The following is a 23,469-nucleotide window of genomic DNA, read 5'->3' as shown; positions in this document are numbered from 1 at the left end:
ACAATTAATTTGGCCTTTTGTTCAGAGTATATTGCACCTATACCGTTTTCAAAACCTTGGCCTACCCCCATACCCTGTAGATTCTTCTTCATAAAACTCCAAGAAATGTTGTCAAAAGCTTTCTCCGCGTCCACAAATATCAGAACAGCTTTAGTATTTATATCCACATCTAGCTTTTCCAAAATGTCAATTACATTCCTCAAATTGTCAGATATGTGTCTTCCCGGCAGAAAGCCCGCTTGGTCCTTATGTATCTCTTCAATCAATACTCTTTTCAATCTCTTGGCTAAAATGTCAGCAAAGATTTTGTAATCCACATTTAATAAGGATATGGGACGGTAGTTTTTAAGTTGAGTCTTTTCAATCTCTGTTTTCGGTATAAGTGTAATGTAGGCCTCTTTCCACGATTCTGGTGCCTTTTTCCCTTCCAAAATCTCATTACAGACTTCCTTCAGAGGTTGCACTATCCAATCCTTCAAGGATCTATAGTATCTGGAAGTCAGTCCATCCGGTCCCGGGGATTTGCCCAATTGCATATTTAAGATGGCACCTTCTATCTCCTGATCTGTTATTTTACAGTTCAACAATGCTTTAGTTTCCTGTGAAATTTTTTGTAATCCATTTATTTTCAGAAATCCATCAATGTCCTTTTCATTCTGTGGCCCTTGTGTGTATAATTGCTTAAAGTACTTCTGGAAACAATTTCTTATCTCATTTGGGTTGTTTATATCTTTTCCTTCTACTTCCAGGTTTGTAATTGTATTCAGTTTTTGTCTTTTTTTCAATTGCCATGCCAGTAATTTCCCACATTTATCCGCCGATTCAAATGTCTTCTGTCTCATTTGTTTAATTTTCCATTCTATTTCCTGATTCATCAATTCCATATATTGTGTTTGATATATCTTTATTTCTCTCAGAATCTCTTGTGACTTCGGCTTGGCTCTCAATTTTTTCTCACCTTCTTTAATTTTCTCCAAAATTTTATCTTTTTTCTCATTTTGCCTTCTCTTTTTTAATGCATTCTGTTGTATCAAAAACCCTCTCATCACGGCTTTACTTGCGTCCCAGATTATTCTTTTCTCCACATTTGTTGGCAAATTTAATTCAAAATAGTCTTTTAGAGTCTTTTGGGCCTTGTTGTATACTTCTTCATCTCTAAATAAGATGTCATTCATCCTCCATCTAAAGGTTCCGGTTGTTGTTGACTTCATCTCCATCTTTACAGCATTATGGTCGGAGCATGTTTTGGGGCAGATTTCCACTTTTTTATCTTTGGAACCATTCCTCTAGTGATCCAGATTTGGTCAATTCTAGTCCATGTCATCTTGGCTTCAGAGAAGAATGTTCCTTCTCTCTCCAAGGGGTTCTTAGTTCTCCAGATATCAATCAAGTCCATGTTGTCAGTCATTTCAAAAAAAGTTTTTGGCAGTCTACCATCTTTGGTAACTACCTGTTTTTGGGCCTTATCCATATTGGTTGATACAACTCCATTCATGTCCCCCATCAAAATTATATTATAGTCCATAAAGTCCATCAAAGTCTCATGCAGTTTCTTGAAAAATTCCGACTTCCCCTCATTTGGTGCATACACACCTACTATCAAAAATTTTTCCCCTTGAAACTGAATTTCAATGGCCAAATATCTTCCTTGCTCATCTTTGAGAATAAATTTCGGTGAAAGTTTCTCCTTAGCATAAATCACCACTCCTCTTTTTTTAACTTTGTCAGACGAAATAAATTCTTGCCCTAATCTTTTATTAACCAATATTTTCCTGTGTAGCCTCATGACATGAGTCTCTTGTAAACAAATCAGGTCCAAATGTTCTTTCTTTAATATATGAAATATCTCTTTTCTTTTTCTAGGGGAGTTCAATCCATTACAATTCCAGCTTAAAAGTTGCAGAGACATGATTGATTAGTTAGCTTTCCCTCCTACTGCACCAAGTTGTTGTTCTTCTTCTGTCGGTGGCTTGTCTCTCCTTGGGCCGGAGCGTCCAGATATCAAATTTGCAATCTCCAAAAGTCCTTGTCCTGGCATCAATACGTCCTCAGCAGAGTCCACTTCCTTCTGCAGATCCTCTTCGTGGTCTTTCAAAAACTTGTCCTTGTCGTTCACTGTCCTTATTCTTATTTTCTTTCCTCTATATTTAAAAGATAGGCCTTGTGGGAATTCCCACCTGAAGATTATTCTGTTTTTCCTCAACAGGGCAACCAAGTCTCTGTAGTGAGCCCTTACCTCCAGGATATGTTTAGGTATATCTTTAAAGATTTCCACATAAGTGTCCCCAATTTCTAGGGTTCTTTGGTAATGTAAGTTCAGTATCTTATCTCTTTCTTCCTTAGTTTTCAAAATTATCAGACAGTCTCTTGCTTTATTCTTTCCTTGTCTTCTGCCAAGTCTGAAAGCACTCACAATAGTGAATTCTTCCTCTCCCAGGTCCTTTTGCCAAAATTGTGTAAATTCTTTTGTAAAAAATTCTACCAAATTATCTTCACTTTCTGGCACGCCTCTTATTCTTAAATTTCTCGCCTTTCTTTCAAGATCTATCATCGAGAACGTCAAGTCATATTCTTCAAATTTCTTATGTACCGGTGGAATCTGTTCCTGGGCAGCAGTTGCAATTTCCTTGGCTTCTTCAGCCAATTTTCTAGTTGACGCCAATTCTTCCAATAATTTTTCAATAGACTGCGTATTAGAGTTCACCTTTTTCCCTAATTCATTTATACTTGAGGTATTCAAATTAATGCTTGCAGTGTTCGCTTCAATTTTTGCACAAGCCTCTGCTACTTGTTTATTTGTCTCTTCAACTCTGTTTGCCAGTTTCTCCAAAGATGCATCAATTTTACCCAGTGCTTGGGCTAACAATTCATCAGTTGACATAACCTTTAATTTTGCCTGTGGGGCAGCAGCTCCTGCTGTGCCCGCTGCACCCCCCGTTGAGGGCCTTCTAGTGGTATCTACTTTGTAATGTTTTCCGGATCTGGTAGTTTTCTCCTGTGTCAGCTCTGCTTTGTCTGCCATAACACTCACATGCACTCCCAAGGTCAGTCACACACTCAGGGAATTTGTTTTGATAGCATAGGAATTTTCCCACAGCAAAACTTACAGTCTAAAATGTCTTTGCAACATAGTTGCCACTAGGGGTCTCGAACCAGCTTCTTGTTGTAACTTTGTAGCCAATAATGTTCAAAAAATCCCCATTTCTTAGTATCAAATTTTTAGTCCCAAAATGTTCCTTTCCTTTCCCAGCTACTGTATCCTTTGCAAAGCAGTCAAACTTTAAACTCCATTCTCCATTTGACAGATCCCTCTGGTCGGCTTCTCTGTCATAGGCAGTCCGTTCCCAAGTTTTAAAGTCAGCAGATGTGTTTTAAAAATTCTTTCCTTGCAGGTCTAAGATCTTTCAGATATCTATCCACTATTCCTGCTAACAGTGGGATAGATTTTCTCTTCAGGTATTGGGTTTTAATCCTCCCGAAAATTCCTCTTTCCAAGTCCCAGCTTTGAAGTCTCTTTACTTTGATCTGTTAACAGTCCGGGAAGGCAGACTTCCTGTTTTTACCTTCCCCCGTTTCGGCCGAATTTTTAGCAATTTCTTCCCAATATATGTCAAATTCCTACTCAAGGGTAGTTGTTTTTGAGTCCAATTAGCCAGAAAAGAAATCAGCGCTCTCCGACCCTGGCTGTGCGGCTTCACTTCGCGGAGACGGGTAGACAGCTCTCAGCTCCGCACCCCTCACCCCCGGTCCGTTCCGGAGCCTTTAAAAAGGCTCCTTTGCAGCGAGGGGGGGCACAAATGGAGCCCGCCAAGCCTTCAGCTCACAGGCTTCCCCACCTGTGATTTTTTTTCGGGTCCCCGCTTCGCCGTAGCGGTAGAACCCCAGCTCCCCGAAGCCGATTTCCTCCGGTGTTCAGAGGAAATCCGCCATTACGGTCGCCGGCGCTGACCGGAAGTCCCTTTTTCCATTTTTTGTACACATCCTTTTTAAATCTTAACTCAGTTAAAAGTTCTTTAGATAGCCACCCTGGCTTCTTTAGGCACCTTCCATGTTTCCGTCTCATTGGTATTGCCTGAAGTTGTGCTTTTACTATCTCCCTCTTAACAAACTCCCAGCCATCATGAACTCCCTTTCCTTTTAGTATTACTGTCCATGGGATCTCACCCAGCACTTCCCTAAGTTTTATGAAGTCGGCTTTCTTAAAGTCGAGAAATTGAGTCCTAGTATGCTTGGCTGCTCCTTTCCACTGTATAGTAAACTTCAGAAGAGCATGATCACTCGCGCCTAATGATCCTTCCACTTCTACCCCACTAACCAGGTCATCAACATTGGTTCGGACCAGATCTAAAATGGCTGTTCCTCTTGTTGCTTCTCCCACTTTCTGGACAATGAAGTTGTCTGCAAGGCCAGTGAGGAATCTGTTTGACCTTATGCTCTTGGCTGAGTTTGACATCCAACAAATATCCGGGTAATTGAAGTCCCCCATTACTACTATCTCCCTTCCTTTTGCATGCTTGGCCATCTGTTCCAGGAAGGCATCATCTATGTCCTCCGTTTGGCTTGGGGATCTATAGTAAACTCCCACAATGAGGTCACTGTTATTCTTCTCTCCCTTAATTTTGACCCAAATGCTCTCACTTTGGCTTTGAGGTTCTAAATCTTGGATCTCTTCACCGGTATACACATCCCTGACATATAACGCCACTCCTCCTCCTTTCTTGTCTGGTCTGTTTCTCTGAAATAGATTGTATCCCTCCATTATTACATTCCAATCGTGGGACTTATCCCACCAGGTTTCAGTGATGCCTATTATGTCATATTTAGTTTGCTGTACCAAGAGCTCAAGCTCATCTTGTTTATTTCCCATGCTTTGCGCATTAGTGTACAGACATTGAAGTCCATTAATCATTCCCCCGTGTCTCTTATTTAAGGATTTTTTCCTCCCACCACTAGGTCTGCGTGCTGTTTGCTCCATTCGGTCTTTGACATTTGGATGATCATCTTCATCAATTGATAGACTCCTACCTTCAGGACCACTGTCTCCCTCCCCCACATTAGTCAGTTTAAAGCCCTCCTGATGAGGTTTCTGAGATTTTTTGCAAAAACATTCCTCCCAACCGTTGTGAGGTGCAGCCCATCGCTTGCCAGAAGTCCATCTTCAAGAAACTGCATTCCGTGATCTAAGAATCCAAACCGTTCCTGTTTACACCATTTGCGAAGCCAGTTGTTCACTTCCACTATTTTTCCTTCTCTCCCTGGGCCACGTCGTTCAACTGGGAGGACAGCTTAAAATTCTACAAGACAGGCTTAAGCAGTATGTGGACCGAGAACTCCCAGAAGTGCAAGCTGGATTTTGAAAGGGCAGAGGAACCAGAGACCAAATTGCAAACATGCACTGGATTATGGAGAAAGCTAGAGAGTTCCAGAAAGACATCTACTTCTGCTTCATTGACTATGCAAAAGCCTTTGACTGTGTCGACCACAGCAAACTATGGCAAGGTCTTAAAGAAATGGGAGTGCCTGATCACCTCATCTGTCTCCTGGGAAATCTCTATGTGGGACAAGAAGCTACAGTTAGAACTGGATATGGAACAACTGATTGGTTCGACATAGGGAAAGGAGTACAACAAGGCTGTATATTGTCTCCCTGCTTATTTAACTTATATGCAGAATTCATCATGCGAAAGGCTGGGCTGGATGAATCCCTAGCCGGAATTAAGATTGCCGGAAGAAATATCAAAAACCTCAGATATGCAGATGACACAACCTTGATGGCAGAAAGTGAGGAGGAATTAAAGAACCTTTTAATGAGGGTGAAAGAGGAGAGCGCAAAATATGGTCTGAAGCTCAACATCAAAAAAACGAAGATTATGGCCACTGGTCCCATCACCTCCTGGCAAATAGAAGGGGAAGAAATGGAGGCGCTGAGAGATTTTACTTTCTTGGGCTCCATGATCACTGCAGATGGTGACAGCAGCCACGAAATTAAAAGATGCCTGCTTCTTGGGAGGAAGGTGATGGCAAACCTAGACAGCGTCTTAAAAAGCAGAGACATCACCTTGCCAACAAAGGTCCGTATAGTAAAAGCTATGGTTTTCCCAGTAGTGATGTATGGAAGTGAAAGCTGGACCATAAAGAAGGCTGATCGCCAAAGAATTGATGCTTTTGAATTATGGTGCTGGAGGAGACTCTTGAGAGTCCCATGGACTGCAAGAAGATCCAACCTCTCCATTCTGAAGGAAATCAGCCCTGAATGCTCACTGGAAGGACAGATCCTGAAGCTGAGAATCCAATACTTTGGCCACCTCATGAGAAGAGAAGACTCCCTGGAAAAGACCCTGATGTTGGGAAAGATGGAGGGCGCAAGGAGAAGGGGACGACAGAGGACGAGATGGTTGGATGGTGTTCTTGAAGCTACCAGCATGAGTTTGATCAAACTGCGGGAGGCAGTGGAAGACAGGAGTGCCTGGCGTGCTCTGGTCCATGGGGTCACGAAGAGTCGGACACGACTAAACGACTAAACAACAACAACAACAGTGTTGAGTTCTGCAAGAGATATGGCTCTAGATATTTGTCTTTATAGCCTCACCTCAAGAAGGATACTGTCAAAAAAGGCCAGCAAAATGAACAAGGGGGTGGAGCAAAGTGGAGAAAGTAAAGTTTTTATCTCTCATAAGAGTAGAACTTGTGGACATCTCCTGCGTTGCCAGGAGAGTTGGCCAGGTAAGGGGAGGGACTGACCAGCCCACACAACAGTGGGCAGAACTTGCCTGGGACTTCTCAGTCGGCTTCAGAGCTTCTCCCACCCTGCCCTCCCTCAGTTAAGCCTTCTTTTGCAGGTTAACCTCTTCTCCACAGGTATGCAGGCACTGCAACATTATGGTCGTTGTTGAAGGGCTGGAAAGGAATTTTTCTGCATTGGCAGATTTTGCCTTCCCCGTAGCAAAACGTCACAACTTTGGCGGTTTCAGGCCTTGGGCGGAATCCTTTAGTCTGTCTTCCCTAAATGGGGGGGGGGGGCGCGAAGCAGTGACCCCTTCCCCACGGCACCGATCCCAGGGTTCCCCGTTAAAGGGGTTGCTTTGAGGGGAGGCATTGGCCATACACTGTTAGGTTGTCATTGCTCTCCTCCTGCGATGGTGGCGAAATGGGGGGCGGACTCTCTGCTTGAACAGACGTTCTCCAGAGCCAGCCCAATCCCCACATATTCTGGATAACCCTGATGTTCCCCAGATCCCTGGCCGGGGACTGGGAGGGATAAACACCCAATGCCTAAACCAAGGTCTCCCTCCAGCTGAAGTTTTAATAAACTTGCCTGGGAAGAGGGATTGATTGTTAAACTACTCTCGCTGAGAGGAATTGACACTACTTGTCAAAAGGTAAAGGACCCCTGACAGTTAAGTCCAGTCGCGAACGACTCTGGCTTTACTGGCCGAGGGAGCTGACGTTTGTACACAAACAGTTTTTCCGGGTCATGTGGCCAACATGACTGAGCCACTTCCGGCGAAACTAGAGCAGCGCATGGAAACGCCGTTTACCTTCCCGCTGGAATGATACCTATTTATCTACTTGCACATTGACGTGCTTTCGAACTGCTAGGTGGGCAGGAGCTGGCACCAAGCAACAGGAGCTCACCCCATTGCGGGGATTCGAACCACTGACCTTCCGATTGGCAAGCCCAAGGCTCACTGGCTTACACCACAGCACTACCCACATACATCTCCCAAAATATTGCTGAGGAATTCACTTCCCTGGGGCTCCAGGGAAGTGGTGATCTCTGCCTCAGCGCAGCCGTAGTCTGGTCCTGGTTAGCCATGTTTTCCTCCCTGCGTGGCCCTTGGTGCCTCTCCCTTCTTGCTAAAAAGCCCCTGACCGTAAGGTTGCTAAAGATGCCTTATGACTGAAGCATGGCAAGATCTTCTTTTCTTGCTAAAAAGCCCCTGACCGCAAGGTTGCTAAAGATGCCTTATGACTGAAGCATGAACAAACATAAATTTCTTCAGAAACAGATTACCTGGGAAGGTGGGACTGGCCTTGCTTGGAAGTTTTAGAACCGAGAGTAGATGGCCTGGGATTCTTTAGCTGTGCCCTCCAGAGTGGGAGAGGCAGATGCTTTCAGGACCAGTTACACACACACACACACACACACACACACACACACACACAAACACACACACAAACACAAACACACACAGTTAAAGAGGCCTCTGTGCATAAAGAAATTAACATGCAGCCTAAATGGGTTCTATACAGAGATCTATTCAGCTTTCAGGAAAATGCATGTAAGCTTAAAAAGTTCAACAAAATTTGAAACTTAGTGAGCAACTAAGATGTGCAGATGGTTTCTATCTACAAAGAACTAGCTCAAATGTATAAGAATGTATCAAAGAATTGTTGCAAATGCTAGAACTGTGAGGGGTCATTGTATCACATGCGGTGGATCTGCAGGAAGACCAAGGCCTTTTGGGACATGATACATAATGGGGGGGGGATGAACTGACCTTTCCCAAGAGGCCAGAATTCTTCCTGCTGGGGATGTGAGAAAGCAAAATTCCAAAGAAAGCCTCAGCTGTAAACTAAATTTGGGGGCGCTGGGTGGATCTTTGCACCCCCGTGGAGCTTATGCTAAAGACGGCCTTATAGCTCAGTCTGTAGTCTATTTAAGAGGTTCTTTCCCATACGAGAAGACCATAGCGGGGGTTGAAGTGTAAGAAAAGAGCAGAACATATTAAGAAACATGCTAAAGAGGATGAAATTGGATAATTGGGTGAATAAGCATCAATGTTGGGTGAGCAGGAATCACTAGTTTTGTTGAATTGGAAAATAACTGTTAACAAAATGTAGGAAAACAAATTTATATAGTGAGATAGTCGCCTTTGGCTGGACTGGACAGGGGTCCTTTACCTTTTTTGTGTGTGTGTGTGTGTGTGTTCAAAGCATCAAATCATCCTTTGCTCATATTAATAGGCTGCTTGACAATGTTGCCATTTTTTATCTCTGCTTTGAAGGGGCCAAGGAAGCAAAACCCATGGGGCAAAACAATCAGTGGTAGGATGACTTTCTGAAAGAGGCAAAAGAGAAGGAAAATCAGCAGATGACTATAACAATTCTGGGCCTATCAAGATCTTGAGATCATTTGTTTGCTCATTTAGCTGTGTTTTTAAATTAAGCCATAAGATTAAGCTGATTGCCATTTTAATGAACTGTGTCAGAAACAAAACCGGCTTCTTTATCTGCTTTTGTAATCAGGGAAACTGACGGGAGTTGCAGTCCAGTGACATCTGGAGGAGGAACTTCAGCTCCACTGAGATGCACAAAAAGGCATCGCACTCAATGGCAGGGGCAGACTTTAGGAATATGGCGCCCGGAGCGAGGACAAAATTTGGCGCCCCAAAGATTCATTTGGCACCCTTCTGCCTCCCGCCTTCCATTCAGCGCATACTCTCAAGTGCATTATGTCATAGTTGCGGCGACTCAATAACCCAGGGTTTAACTTTGAGTAGCTACCCGTAGAAGTATAGGTTTTATTATTAATACCTGGATGGGGGAACTGCCTACACCACCCTCATTCTGGCACTGTCAATGAGCTACCCAAGAAACAAGAGTGGAGCTATACTGTGGTTGTGTCTTTTTTCCAGCGTCAAAGACAGTTTGGGATCATTGGCTAGAGCAGAGGTTTTCAGCCTTTTTGAGTCCACAGCTCCCTTGACCAACTACATTCTTTCTGTAGAGTACTGTGGGGCTCAGGAGCCCAGTTGTGTCACCTCTTTCCTGCAGAGCCGGCAGCCCCTCACCCCTCCCTTGTGGAGGGTTCCCTCAGCCTCCTCTTCTCCCCCCTCCTTGGGAGTCTTCTGGGCAGTCACTGCTGCCACTCCAGGTCTCTGAACTGCCCCCCCTGCCCCGGAGAGAGGTGCCTTTTAAAAGGTGCCTTTCTTCCCTCCTAGGAAGAAAGTTATGAAGCACAATGTGCATTTTCTAAGCAACTTCTGTTAAATGAGCCAGCCTGGCCACTCCTATCTGTCAGAGGTTTCAGCCAAGTCAGAATTGTGATCGGTGAGTTGTTTGGACACCAAGGAATAGGAGCCCCCAACATCCTAGCAGGGCCCAATTTCTAATGGTGCAGTTAGAGTAATTGCACCTGAACCTATGCTAGCCTGGGCCTGTATGATGAGCTTTCTTTTTAACAAAAGGAAGTCTCTAGCCCTTCTAGAAACAAATTATTTTGACAAATAATGTGCAGGCAACCATCTAAGCTGAGGGCTGATAACCCAACGCAAAGAGAGGGGAGAGTCTAATGCTTCTTCTGGTTCTGCACTTCCAGCTACAACTGGCTCTGCTGTTCCTTCCTCCCCTCCTTTCTGGAGGGAACCCTTGCCTTGGCAGATGTGGTGGGACTAAACCAGAGAGGGACTTTGGGGGTGCTGTTAGGGGTACGGGAAGTGCTGTTCACCACCTCTGCTTTGGCTGCCCATGAAAGGGCCTTTGAAAAAGCATGAGGGCTCAAAAGTGTCACACCCGCCAGCCTTCCCTTTACTTTGCCACCCATGGAAGGGATTATGGAAAATGTGGAGGGAAACATTTTCTTGTCGGGGGGGGGGAGTCTTTTTGAAAAGGAGGGAGCAGACATGTCAGGGTCTGCTTCCTCCTCCTTGCTTTGCCAGGCAGCTGCTCCGGCCACGGAGGAGTGTTGTTTTTGTTTTTTTTAAAGTGCGTGTATAGGGTGAGGCGGGGCACATTGATACACCAACAATATTTCAATTTTGAGAAACATTATTTGTGTCGTGACATCACTAAAATGTTTCTATACATGTGTGAGTACAACAGCTGAGACTGCGCAGCCCACCAGTTAGCTGTTATCATTTGATGAGATTAGGTGTGTTTTTAGCGTGGCCAACTCAACTAAAAAATTACATGAAATGTAATAATGTTCCAATGCTGTTTTACATCATATATAATAATATAATATGACCGAATTTCAAGTGTCATATCTCAGGAAAAAAACAGGATCTTGTATGTTTGTCTTCCCCATTCTAGAAGATAAGGCAAGTATTAATTTCAATGATGTTGTTTTGCAGTTGCCAAAACCAAATTTCTCAAAGGGCACATCTCAAACATCATCTCTTTATACTTTTTCTATTGACTTCAGTGGATATAATGTGCAATAGAAGCTAAACATTAAGTAATTATCTTATTTCTTATAAGTATTTTGTTTAAATTGCTATTTTTTAACCATCTAATGTGAGTTCTTATACTTTTTAAAGTTTTTTCAAAGTTTTTTTTAATGGATAGGTGTTTGATGAAAGATTAATGTAAGTTTTGATGTTTTGTTAAGAAAACCTGCCAGTCTATGATATGTGTGAAACACTATTAGTTTTGATATGTTATTTAGATTTTAAGTAATAAATTGTATGGCTGATTATGATCTCTCACAATAAAAATTGTTTTTTTCATTAATTTTTTGTAAATAGTTACCATTCTCATAAAATTTACACTTTGTATCAAAGTGCCCCATCCAATGTATCAAAGTGCCCTGTAGGTGGAGCAGAATGATACAAAACTCATTTTTTTTTACTAAAGTCATTATATTCTTGTTCTTTTGATACTATACATACTATAATGGTTTTTTTGATTGCTATTATAATATTGATTAGTTATGCCATGCATAAAGCAAAAAAAAATTTGACTCATTTTTGTTACATAAAATATATTGAATTTTTCTGCACCAATCTGCCCCACCTCACCCTATGTAGTGCTGGAGGAAGAAGGGCAGAATCCACCCACTTGCTAGTTTTGCTTTGCTGCCTGCCAGCCACATGGAGCAGTAGGCAGGCAGCTCCTTTTTTATTTAAAAAGTGTGTGATGGAATGCGGAGCAGTGCAGGAATTGCCTGTTCCTTGTGTTGTTCCTTGGGGGACTTTTTGAAAATGCCAGGGTGGGTTGGAGGCAGAAATATGGGGATCAACCCATGGCTGCCGTGTTTTTCTTCTTGCCTGCTGACATATGAAGCAGGCAGCTACTTGAGAGGCGCCTCAGTGGAATATGAGAGCAAGGGGAGGAGACGGCAATGCTTTTTTGTTTCTGCTGCATGCTGCACAGCAGAGGTTGTTGCAAAGCTGTTGCGGGAGGCCACCTAGTTCAGAGGCCTCATCAGCCCCATGCAGTGCGGGATTTATGTATAGGCTAAGTAGACTGAAGCCTAGGGCCTCTAAATCTAGGGCGCCTCGCCAGCCTGCCCGCTCCCCAGCATGCAACCTCCCCTCTCCCAAAATGCAAACCCAAGACTTCATGTGAGGGCAGGGCAACTTGGGCCTCATAATCTAGAGGGCCTCGCCAGCCTGCCATCTCCCTAGTGCTGCAGTCTCCCCTCTCCCAAAATTGCAAACCCAAGACTTCATGCGAGAGCAGGGCAACTCCGGCCCAGCAACTATGAGACTCAGGGCTAGCCAGTGGGGCCCAGTTAGAAGCAGTGGGGTGGGCCCAACTTGAGGTTTTTTTGTTTTGGTGGGGCCCCAGGTCACAGCCAAAGTCTGCAAAATCTTATACATATAAATAAAATCCATCTAGATTGCCCTGGTGCAGGAGCACCCTTAGGAGCAGCCCATGGGGCCCAATTTAGCCAAATTGCTCCAATTGCCTTAAGGTCAGCCCTGACGAGACTGTGCATGGGTTGGATTGACAAGCCCTGCACCTTCTAGGTCCCTGGTGTCACTATTCAGAGTACAGACTCAAGGACTTGTTATGGAAATAAAGGGGGGGCACTTACTTGAAATCAGTTTTGTCACCCCCCCAAAAAAACACCCAGGATGATGAGCCTGTTAGAATTCCTGATCTATGATTGCAGTCATAGGATTGTTGTCTCCCACATGACGGTATATGTTCTGACTCCACAGAGTGGGAACTGATGGAGACAGGATGTTTGTGTTACTGTGTTCCGTGAAGTCGGACTATTGTCCTTTGTTCTTTTTCTCTTTGCTGTCTGATGCTAGAGAGAGAGGGAGCCATGTTGTAGTGCTCTGTGTGTGTTTATATGTAAATAAAGTAGATTAGCCAACATGCTGAGTTGCTGAGGTCTGTCACACAATGCTGTGCAAACTCTGCGGATCCCTAAGTGTGCCGGTGTCGGTTGGCATCGGTCGCTGTGATGTTCGGGCTGAAGAAAGCTTATGAAGCTCCTGAACGATCGACCAGGAGGGAGAAAACATGCCAGTCGGGCATGTGTCTCTGCCAGGGTCCTATTCGAGTGTAGGCTGAACTCCTTACAGAGCCCAGCCACCTTTTATTCACAGTCACATAAGCACTACACTACAGCATGGCCATAAGTGTGTACGTTCAACCGCTGAAATACACACCCAATATGTAGCAATGGAGATTTATGTTACTGCTTTATGAATGAACACTGTGTTCATTCTCTGTATTTTTGGAATTACCTAAGAGCCACCAATAGGGAGCTCTAGAATCTGACAGCTACCAATCAGGTACTACCAAACAGCGACCCCTATTGCTGAAAGTAGGTAACCAGCAGGAAGCACTTCAGCTCAGCCTTTGCACTGTTGACTGAACACCCCCTGCTGTGCAGATAATGGAGAAAGCTCGCAAATTGTATCCCTTCTGCCATCCTGGCCAACTCTATTACACTGGTGTAAACCCTGGTGCACCAGAAGCCCAGAATAGCAGCAAATAAAATCCACTCATACGTCAGCGACTGATAAGACTTGTCAACCAGTTCCTCCAAAGTCTTCCTAAATTATAAAGCTCCAAAATACAGGCCAAAAGAGAGCAGGTCTGGGAAGAGCAAGCCATACAATGGGCACCACCAGTGAAAAGGCCTGGCTCCGTGTAGCTCCTGCCCTGCCATTTGATAGGGTGCCCACTTGCCCTACTTCTTGACATGGAATGCTCTCTATTGGAGTCTCCAGGTCCAGTATAAAGACCATAAGAAGGGAGAGCAGGAACCTTGAAGTTCCCAACGGCTGTTAATCAAGCAAGCAAGCAAGCACACAGGTCACCTTTCATAGAATCATAGAATCATAGAGTTGGAAGAGACCACAAGGGCCATCGAGTCCAACCCCATGCCAAGCAGGAAACACCATCAGAGCACTCCTGACATATGGTTGTCAAGCCTCTGCTTAAAGACATCCAAAGAAGAAGACTCCACCACACTCCTCGGCAGCAAATTCCACTGTCGAACAGTCAGGACGCCTATGTCCTGGCCAGGCCTGCTCACAATCTTGTTTTTGTACAACCTTGTTTGTTCTCAGTAACCAAAATTATATTATCAACATATACAAGCAGAAAAGTTGTTTTCCTTCATTTGCAAGGAAACGTACAAAACAAAGTGGCACTAATAAAGAAAAGTTCCAGGGTGGCAACAGAAAGCAAACTAAAAACGCTTTTGCAGTTCATCCGAACTGTCCAGCAATAACAAGTTATAGGAAAACCGGTGCTATTAACAGTAACCCTTCTAGTTGGTTAATTGATTTGGCAACTTCCATGCACATGACGTCTGATGCTAATCCCCCCCCCCCCGAGAGTTAAATGATAACTCATCAGAGGCAGTTACAGTTGCAAATGGAAACAAAATATCTGTGAAAGGAAGAGGAGCATGTTTGCTCAAGTGTGTTGCAGGTAGAAATACTGTTTGTAATGAAGTGAGAGCAGTAGTTTACTTGCTCGAATTCACAATAAGAAAGTTTTGAGATTTTACATGCTAGATTAAAACTGATTAATTCATTGAGAAGGGGATTGTAAGAAAAACACTGGGGCCTAATTTGAATAGTAGAGTGCCTGGTATCTTGTGGGCAATCTCCTCCTTTATTTCCACACTGTGACTGCAGACCAAATCACCTGTCAGGAGAGCTATGAGATTCAGATGAGGGTCAGATGCCTTATCAATCCCAGCAGGTATATAACAGGAAGACCATACTTTGAAAGTGACAAACTTAGACAAACAAATTTTGATGAAGTTTTGGATGATTTTGCTATGAGGAAGTTAGGAAAAAAACATTTTAGCCTTACTGTATTTGATGGTTGTAGTTTACTTCTTAATATCTATTTTAAAAATGACTTTCTAATGACAACATAAAGTGGATTCTAAAAGTGCCACACTGTCAGGTAATCATATAATATTATTTACGCTTCCACGGCAATATAATTTGTAAACTCAAGGTGTTTTTTTGAGGAATAACATTGCAACTTCATTTTCCTAAAAAAAAATGCCTATTCCACAAAAGGTTTACAAAGTTCACTTATTGCAAAAGTTTTTCAGGGTTAATATTATGCATTTTTAAAATCTCCATGGTATTTAACAATAACATCTTATGTCCTTTAGAGGAGAAATTGTGAATTGCAGAATTTTAAATACCCGGCATCATCCATGGCTTCACTCAATTTTGTTTACAACACTCTTCCATTTTATTCTAGTCATGAGGGGGGAGGTCGGGGAGGGGCCTCACAAGTGGAATAGCATAGGGCCTCTCTAAATCCGGCCCTGGCCCCATGATCTAATTTTACCTAATTTTTCTCAAGCTATTGTTGTTGGGGGCAGTGCAGATGCATTATTATAATCATTATCAGAATTTAAATCATATTGATCTTTCCCCCTTGTATGGGGAAGGGGGTTCCCAGTGTTGAGGCATCAGCATTGTTATAAACTTTCTCCAGATGATTCACAAGTTGTCTTGGGAGGCAGTACAAAAGTATCATCAAGATCAGCAGCAGCAGCTTTGTCATCATATTTCCCCCCAGTTTTGGGGGGGGGAGGGGAGGGCATGTATTTCAGAAGCATAGCACCACCTTTTCCTCCAGCGGGAATTGTTCCCAAGTTGTTTGGGGAGGGGAATCAGAGTGCAAACCCAGAAATATTATTGTTGTCAACTCACCCCCCCCCATGTCGACATAATCATATTTGTTTAAGTGAAGGAAGAGGGCCACAAATAACTATAAATCCACACCTGCACTTACCTAGGAGTTAAAAAGTAAAGGTAAAGGTACCCCTGGCCGTTATGTCCAGTCTCAGACGACTCTGGGGTTGCGGTGCTCATCTCGCTCTATAGGCCAAGGGAGCCGGTGTTTGTCCACAGACAGCTTCCGGGTCATGTGGCCAGCATGACTAAGCCGTTTCTGGTGAAACCAGAGCAGCGCACAGAAACGCCGTTTACCTTCCCGCTGGAGTGGTACCTATTTATCTTACTTGCACTTGACGTGCTTTCAAACTGCTAGGTGGGCAGGAGCAGGGACCGAGCAACAGGAGCTCACCTGATCGTAGGGATTCAAACCGCCGACCTTCTGATCAGCAAGCCCTAGGCTCTGGTTTTTAGACCACAGCGCCACCCATTAGAATCTAAAAAGCTGCTGATAGCTGAAGTAGGCATGTCCATCACTATCATTATGATATGTACCAAATTCTGCAAGGAGTGATATCAAGCAAAGACAACAGATACACACCGAAATGCACATATGACTGATTTATTGAGATTCTCTTACATGGAAGGAATTCGGGTGGGATTTGTAAAGCTCAGAAACAGGGTTTGGAGGGATCATCCAGTTTATAGAACTCATATTCACATGTGTTTGGATTTACCACTGCTTTGCATCCCTGAACATCAACAATACCACCGTACCTAAAAAGAAGAAGAACAATGTGTAAACTAAGGCTTCCCTGAGCTTATGGAGATCTTGTAGAGGAGCGCTCCTTTCTCCTGCTCGCTTAGGACATGCCAAGAATGATTGGAACTACCTGGCAGAAAAGCAGTTTTGCAAGATGTTTGCTCGATCCAGGGAAAACCAAGCCCTTGGAAAACATTTGCCCTGAGGCCAAATTCTCCTGGGGAATCCAAGCTGAATGTCTTGCACAATATGCCATTGCATGTTGCTGTACGATGATTCTTCCCCACCCCCCACTATGTTTGCGGTGGTTGAGGGCAGCACCCATGCACAAAAAAGGGTGTAGCAAAATGTTGGTGCAAAACCAAGAGGCCAGCCAGGAGGGAGACAGAAGGAGACAGGAAGGTGCAGGAAAGAGGAGGGGTCCTGTTCCACTGGGTGCATCGGGGTCCCTCCCCAGCACCAGCTCCTAGGTGGTCTCCGGATGAGAGGATCTGGGACTCAGGGAGATCCCAAAGTCCAAGTTTCCACACAGCGAACGCCTGGTCTTTGGATGATTGGAAAGGCACTCTGGACATGCTCAGTGCTTCTTCCAGATCAAATTTCATGACTCTGCTTTCTATAAAGTCTATAAATATCTGAATTAATCAATCAATTCACTGTTTGGTTCAAGGAAATGTAGGCAACAATTTTATGCAACCTATCTTCAAAGGTATAGATTAAATGGGGCACCCGTCTTCAGCTCATTCCGTCCATGAATTTTAATTGAGCAGAAGATCTTCCAGAGAGAACGGGGCAAAATAATTTGAAAGAGATTTATAGACCCAGTGCCATTCTGGGTATTTGGCATACCTGGAACAGCATCCCATTCCCCTTTCACTACATGTGCATTCCATGCAATTCGCTGTATTCCACTTGGAGTTGAATGGATGCTTGCTCCCATCATTGAGATCAGTACACTCAGTGGGCAGCACCGGCTGACCTAGGGAGAGAAATCCCATACATTTAACATCAATGCAATCAGAAGCTGCTGCTCAGCAGAATGCAGAGACTGTGCAAGAGAAGCACAGTGGCTGCAACTTGTCCACTTGTCCAGCTCCTCCTGTGCTTCTGACCGCAGCCTGATACGTGAAAATGTAATAGGTAAAGCGTTTCCTGACATGGAGAAGAGCAGCGGGAAGCTTTGCCACCTTTATTCTTGCAGGTCCTGGTTGCTGACCAGAAAGGTAGTGACCCTGGACGTCTGTCTTGCTTATACTGCGGCCATGCAGTCTCCTGCTTGCGTCTGCAGACGGTGGTTCCAAGCTTAAAACAGGGTGGGAGTGAATGGGGTGCCCTGTGGATGGGGAATCTGTCCGTTTCAATTTCTATCAGTTATTATTATTACTATTTATATACCATCCTCAGCGCAGTTCACAACCTAAAAATACAATCTAAAAAACACAAAATACATAATAAAAGTAAGAGCTTAAGCAGGGACTCATCAATGAGAAGATGAGATGGGAGCAGCGTTAGGTCATTTTACACTCTGAGCAGCATCACAACATCCGGAGAAGTGTAGATTTTAAAGGTAGCTGCATTTTGGTCTGTGTTCTGGTTCTGCAAGAGCAGATTTGGTAGGTGTATGCTAAAAAATCTCTAGTCAGGAACACATTTCTGAAACATTAAATAATGATTTGGCCGTAAATAGATTGCTTATCAACAGTAAAGGTAAAGGTACCCCTGCCCGTACGGGCTAGTCTTGACCGACTCTAGGGTTGTGCGCTCATCTCGCTCAAGAGGCCGGAAGCCGGCGCCATCTGAAGACACGTGGCGAGCCAGCACCAGTGCCGCACACGGAAACGCCGTTTACCTTCCCGCTATAAAGTGGTACCTATTTATCTACTTTTAAGACTGCTTTCGAACTGCTAGGTGGGCAGGAGCTGGGACCGAACAACGAGAGCTCACCCCGTTGCGGGGATTCGAACCGCCGACCTTACGATCAGCAAGTCCTAGGCACTGAGGTTTTACCCACAGCGCCACCCGCGTCCCACTTATCAATATTACGTTGCTGTTTACTTACCATCTTTAATCTCTACTTCGTGCTGGCTAAACATGCAGTACCCCTGACACAAGGCAAGTGTCAAAGACAAGGCAGTCAGGCTCAAGAGGATTTTCTGCAAAACAGACACACAAATCGTTCAAGAGGGTGTTATCAAATATTTATATTTAGAGCTTCCTTTTCTGTTTAAAATGGATTGTATCTGACTAAATCTGAGTCAGAGCAGAGCTACTGAAATTAATGTGTCCTTTACCTTTAAGATACCTGAAGAAGTGTGCATGCAGACAAAAGCTTATACCTAAAACTACTCAGTTGGTCTCTAAGGTGCTACATTTTAATTTTTAAATTCTTTTGGAAGGATTCTTTTAAAGACTTTCTTAGATCATATAACTTTTGTGAAGATTTGATTCTTTTAAGGGTGTTTTTAGGTTTTTAAGAAGAGTCTTTTTAACTATCTTTTTAAAGAATTGTTTTAATTTGTTTTGAATATACCGTATTTTTCGCCCTATAGGACACACTTTTTCCCCTCCAAAAATGAAGGGGAAATCTGTGTGCGTCCTATGGGGCGAATGCAGGCTTTCGCTGAAGCTTGGAGAGCGAGAGGGGTGGGTGCGCACCGACCCCTCTCGCTCTCCAGGCTTCAGGAAGCTATCAGCAGGCCTGGGGACCCTGTGGGAGTTCCCGCAGGGCTCCCTAGGCTGCGGATAGCAGCCTGCTGCCCAGAGCGCGGGGCGCGCTGAAGCCGCAGCTGGGGGGGGATAATTTTTTTCCCCTTTATTTCCCCCCCCAAAAAAATAGGTGCGTCCTATGGGCCGGTGCGTCCTATAGGGCGAAAAATATGGTAGTTTACTTTGCTCTGTCCCTTTTTGTGGTTTCCAGAGGAAGCTGCAGTGACTGCTAATGGGTCAAGAAGGAGAAAGAGGTGCATTCTAGATGGATCAGGTATCAGAGAAGGCAAGGAACTTTTCAAAAACCTCACCCTTGTAATTTTGACTGCTCTTTGCATAAATCTGCCTCTCTAGTAAATCCTTTCACACCTTTTCATCCAATCCACATCAGAGCAACAGTGGGACAAAAAAATAGAGTGTGACTTACCATCCTGGCTTCTCTGTCCTCAGCTGGTGGGAAACTCTTCTTGGTGGGAAATGTCACCTACAGCTGTGTTCCCTTCCAATGCCTGGAGTGGACTCACATCCCCAAATTTATGCAGACATGGGAGAAGGGAAACATGGAAACGCCTCCCTTGCATGGCTGTTTGGGTAAACTAATGTGCCAAAGCAAACACACCTTTTTTTTAAGAGCACTGACTGGAAGAAAATGTTGGCACCTGACTCACTTGAAGTTTGTTTTCTGGAGAAATATCTGCATAAATGGGAGGCTTTGAGTTCCTTCACAAATACTTGAGAAAAACATACCCAGGCAAGGTGTGGATTGTAAATAATCCAGGGAATGTGGTGGTGGTGAGCTGGTCAGGCATGATAAAGCCAGATGGGACAAGGGAGGCAGGCTTAGAGATTGGACTGGCCTCACTGATGAGTGACTCAGAATATAATTTCTCCCGTCTGTGAAATTCAGTAATTTCTGGATTGAGTTGTGGTGAATGTGTCCAAATGTGTCACATTGTAATGGCAATGGGAGGAACCGGAAGCATATTATCCCTCTATGTTCTTGACAGGGTGCCGCTCAGCTGAATGCAACTGCCAAGTGGTTGTGTCCAGATTGGAATATTGCTCATTGACTTTATTGAAAAGTGACAAACCAAAAATACGACTTTGAGTCATGTGATCACAGCAGGGGCGAACCTTGGTATTTTGCCAGCTTGTGCAGGACCATTTGTCACCCTCCCCCCACCAGCCCTTGCAGCTTTGAGAAGGAGGTGGGAGGACTCTAGGACCCTGTCAGAGCCCTCACGCTGAAGCCGGGCAAGCGTTTGCCATCTTACTGGGCTTTGAGAAGGCACGCTCCTCACCTGTGCGCCTGGTGCAACCCCACCACTCGCACTGCCCTAAATCCACCTTTGCTCACAGAGTTTTAGACTGATTAACAATAAAGGTTCTAACAAAACATCTGTGGACATGTGACCTATGATTTGAGGGTGGTTTTGAGGAGATCCTGTGGGAAATTTAGCCTCATATAACTCACATGCTTAGCTCTAGTTAATGCATGAAAGGGTTAAAAGCATAGAGTAAGCTGTTTTGCCAGAGCTAGGTCATACCCCCTCTCACTGAGTGGCGAAGGGTCAACAAATTCTTGCTGTCCACTTTCTTCCACCATGTGAATCCAACCAGAGAAGACATTGGGCTAATTGCTCCAAGCCCGGACCACGTGCTTAGAAACCCTTTTCCAAGTTCTGTAATTATGTTTTTCTACGAGTGTTTTTCTTGCTGCTGTATGGAAAAGCACATAAATCTGACTTTTAACAAGTTTGAGATTAAATGTACTGTATACTTATCATTAAATTGTTGGAGGGCAGTTATGGGCTTGTTTTGTTCTTGTTCTTCTTTTTATTATGTCTTTTTATTTTGTATTTCAATGCTGTGAACTGCCCTGAGATCTAAATAAATAGAAATAAAATCAACTTTGTGGTCTTTTCTATGCTAAAGGGGAAGCTTTGAAAGTGAATTAGAAATGGGATATTCTAAAGGTCTAACAGCCTCTATTTCCATGCTTTACTAAGTTGCATGTTTTGTGATTTAAACCACTGCTGGGGCTCTCTTATCAGAGAATGTTTGCCGCGCATCTGGATCTAGGGATCCAGGGGGTTCTTCTTTAAGCCAATCATAACCAACAGATCACTTGTAAAAAAACATGTGGATCCATAGAAATCCATGACTTTTGTCTATGTTTTTCTACCATTGCAACACTGGAAACTTACCCAATCCTTGATTTTTACAGTTCAGCCATTGGAAACAGATGGTGATGTTTGATTTGACTGGAGGTGGGGGGGTGGAGAGGAATGAACAAAACACGCAGTTTCAGGAGGACCAAGTCAAATCTTTTCAAATCAGATTGATTTGATTCAAGAGGATCCATTTTACTGAATGCAATTGTATGGCTTCTCGCTCCCTCTCTTTCTCTTTCCTCATTCCCTCTCTCGCCTGAACCTCATGGCTCCCCACCCCTCTGCCCCAAGGCCCTGCAGCTTCCTACCCAGAGTTTCATGGTCGCTTGCTGTCTGTTGAAAGCAGTGTCTGACTGGATCGTTTGTACCCACATGAATCAGAAGGAAGGGGTTTTGGTCAGAGGGCTTGTTAAGACTTGGCAACTTCTCTGTCACATCTTGAATCTTAGCACCTGGAAGACAGCTCCTGGTACAACCTGTTACCTCCACACACAGCTGCCTCTGTTCCCCTCAGTAGGGAGTCACCTATCACCACCACTCGTCTCCTTCCCCTCTGAGGAATGGCAGGATTCATTCAGTGCCCTGTACCTTCCACAGCCACCTCAGTGTGTTCGGAGGTCAGCAGATTCTCTCCCAGATGCAGTGTCTGAGGTGAGGTCATGGAATCGATTTTGCAACTCCAGGGACACAGCATGGTTCCAGCTAGTCCTGATTCTCTGTGGCATGTTTCCTGCATTGGGCAATCTTCCTCCCCCCCCTCCCCCCGGGGTACCCCACCTCCTTGTTTCACTGTTCCAGGACAGCCTGCTCTGCCCTCTCAATAAATTCCTCATCTTGCCTGATAACTCAAAGTGTGCATAGTGGGCCTCAAATTGCTGTACATTCACTTCCAGCAAGACAACCAGTTTGCATTTGCTTCAGGTAAAAAGGTAAAGGACCACTGAATGGTTAAGTCCAGTCAAAGGCGACTATGGGGTGTGGTGCTCATTTTGCTTTTCAGGCCAAGGGAGCTGGCATTTGTCCACAGACAGCTTTCTGGGTCATGTGGCCAGCATGACTAAACTGCTACTGGCGCACAGAGGACTGTGACAAGTGCTTGAATGCATAGAAATGCTGTTTTCCTTCCAACCGCAGCAGTACCTATTTATCTACTTGCACTGGTATGCTTTCAAACTGCTAGGTTGGCAGGAGCTGAGACAGAGCAACAGGTGCTCACTGTCGTGCAAATTTGAACCGCCAACGTTCCAATCAGCAAGCCCAAGAGGCTGAGTGGTTTAGACCACAGTGCCACCCACATCCCTCTGAGCCTCTTGGGCTTGCCGATTGGAAGGTCAGCAGTTTGAATCTGCACAATGGGGTGAACTCCCATTGCTGTGTCCCAGCTTCTGCCAACCTAGCAGTTCAAAAGCGTACCAATGCGAGTAGATAAACAGATAAGCAGGAAGGTAAACGGCATTTCCATGTGCTCTGGCACTTGTCATGGTCCTCTGTGTGTCAGAAAGCTGTCTGTGGACAAACACCGGCTCCTCAGCCTGAAAAGCAAGATGTTCGCTGCAACCCATAGTCACCTTTGACTGGACTTAACCATCCAGGGGTCCTTTACCTTTACCATTTGCTACAGATGTAGTTTTGCGCATTCCCAGAAAGGAAGGCAAACATGGCACAGGTGTTGCAAGTCACGGCAGCAACTCCCTCGCCATTCATGTCTCTTGGACCTATGCACACCATGAGATGGCACACCTGACCTCCCCCTCAAACTGCCCCCAAAACCCTTGCCAGCACAAATGTCATCAGTCTCCAGTGACCTTCACCCTAAGGACCCTAACCTTGGGTATGAGTTGGGATCCTCAAAACCTGCCACCACTCAAAGATGGGAGTGCCCATGACAATATCTTTTTCCTTCCCCTCTTCCTCACTTTGTCACAAAAAAGCAGGCTCTAGACTGGCAGCCAGACCCAAACAGCATTTTAGCACTATGTACCAC

At 44.5% G+C, this 23,469-nt stretch overlaps 2 long non-coding RNA genes across 2 annotated transcripts in view; both read right to left on the bottom strand.

Moving 5' to 3' along the window:
- LOC310769916 overlaps positions 1-17,581 on the bottom strand; it is a 28,031-nt gene extending 10,450 nt beyond the window's left edge. The window contains exon 1 of the long non-coding RNA XR_014551845.1: positions 17,455-17,581. This is a non-coding gene — a long non-coding RNA (uncharacterized lncRNA). The remainder of the gene's footprint in view (positions 1-17,454) is intronic.
- Positions 1-20,092, bottom strand: part of LOC310769919 — a 77,487-nt gene extending 57,395 nt beyond the window's left edge. Inside the window, exons 1-2 of the long non-coding RNA XR_014551848.1 lie at positions 19,739-20,092; positions 18,665-18,758 (exon numbers count right to left, since the gene is read on the bottom strand). This is a non-coding gene — a long non-coding RNA (uncharacterized lncRNA). The remainder of the gene's footprint in view (positions 1-18,664; positions 18,759-19,738) is intronic.
- Between the last annotated feature and the right edge of the window lie 3,377 nt (positions 20,093-23,469).

The sequence above is a fragment of the Podarcis filfolensis genome (genome assembly GCF_964270895.1).
Source record: "Podarcis filfolensis genome assembly, chromosome: 8".
In the NCBI taxonomy this organism is placed as follows: domain Eukaryota; kingdom Metazoa; phylum Chordata; class Lepidosauria; order Squamata; family Lacertidae; genus Podarcis; species Podarcis filfolensis.
The sequence above is the reverse complement of the archived record's forward strand: the minus strand, read 5'-3'. Positions and strand labels throughout refer to the sequence as shown.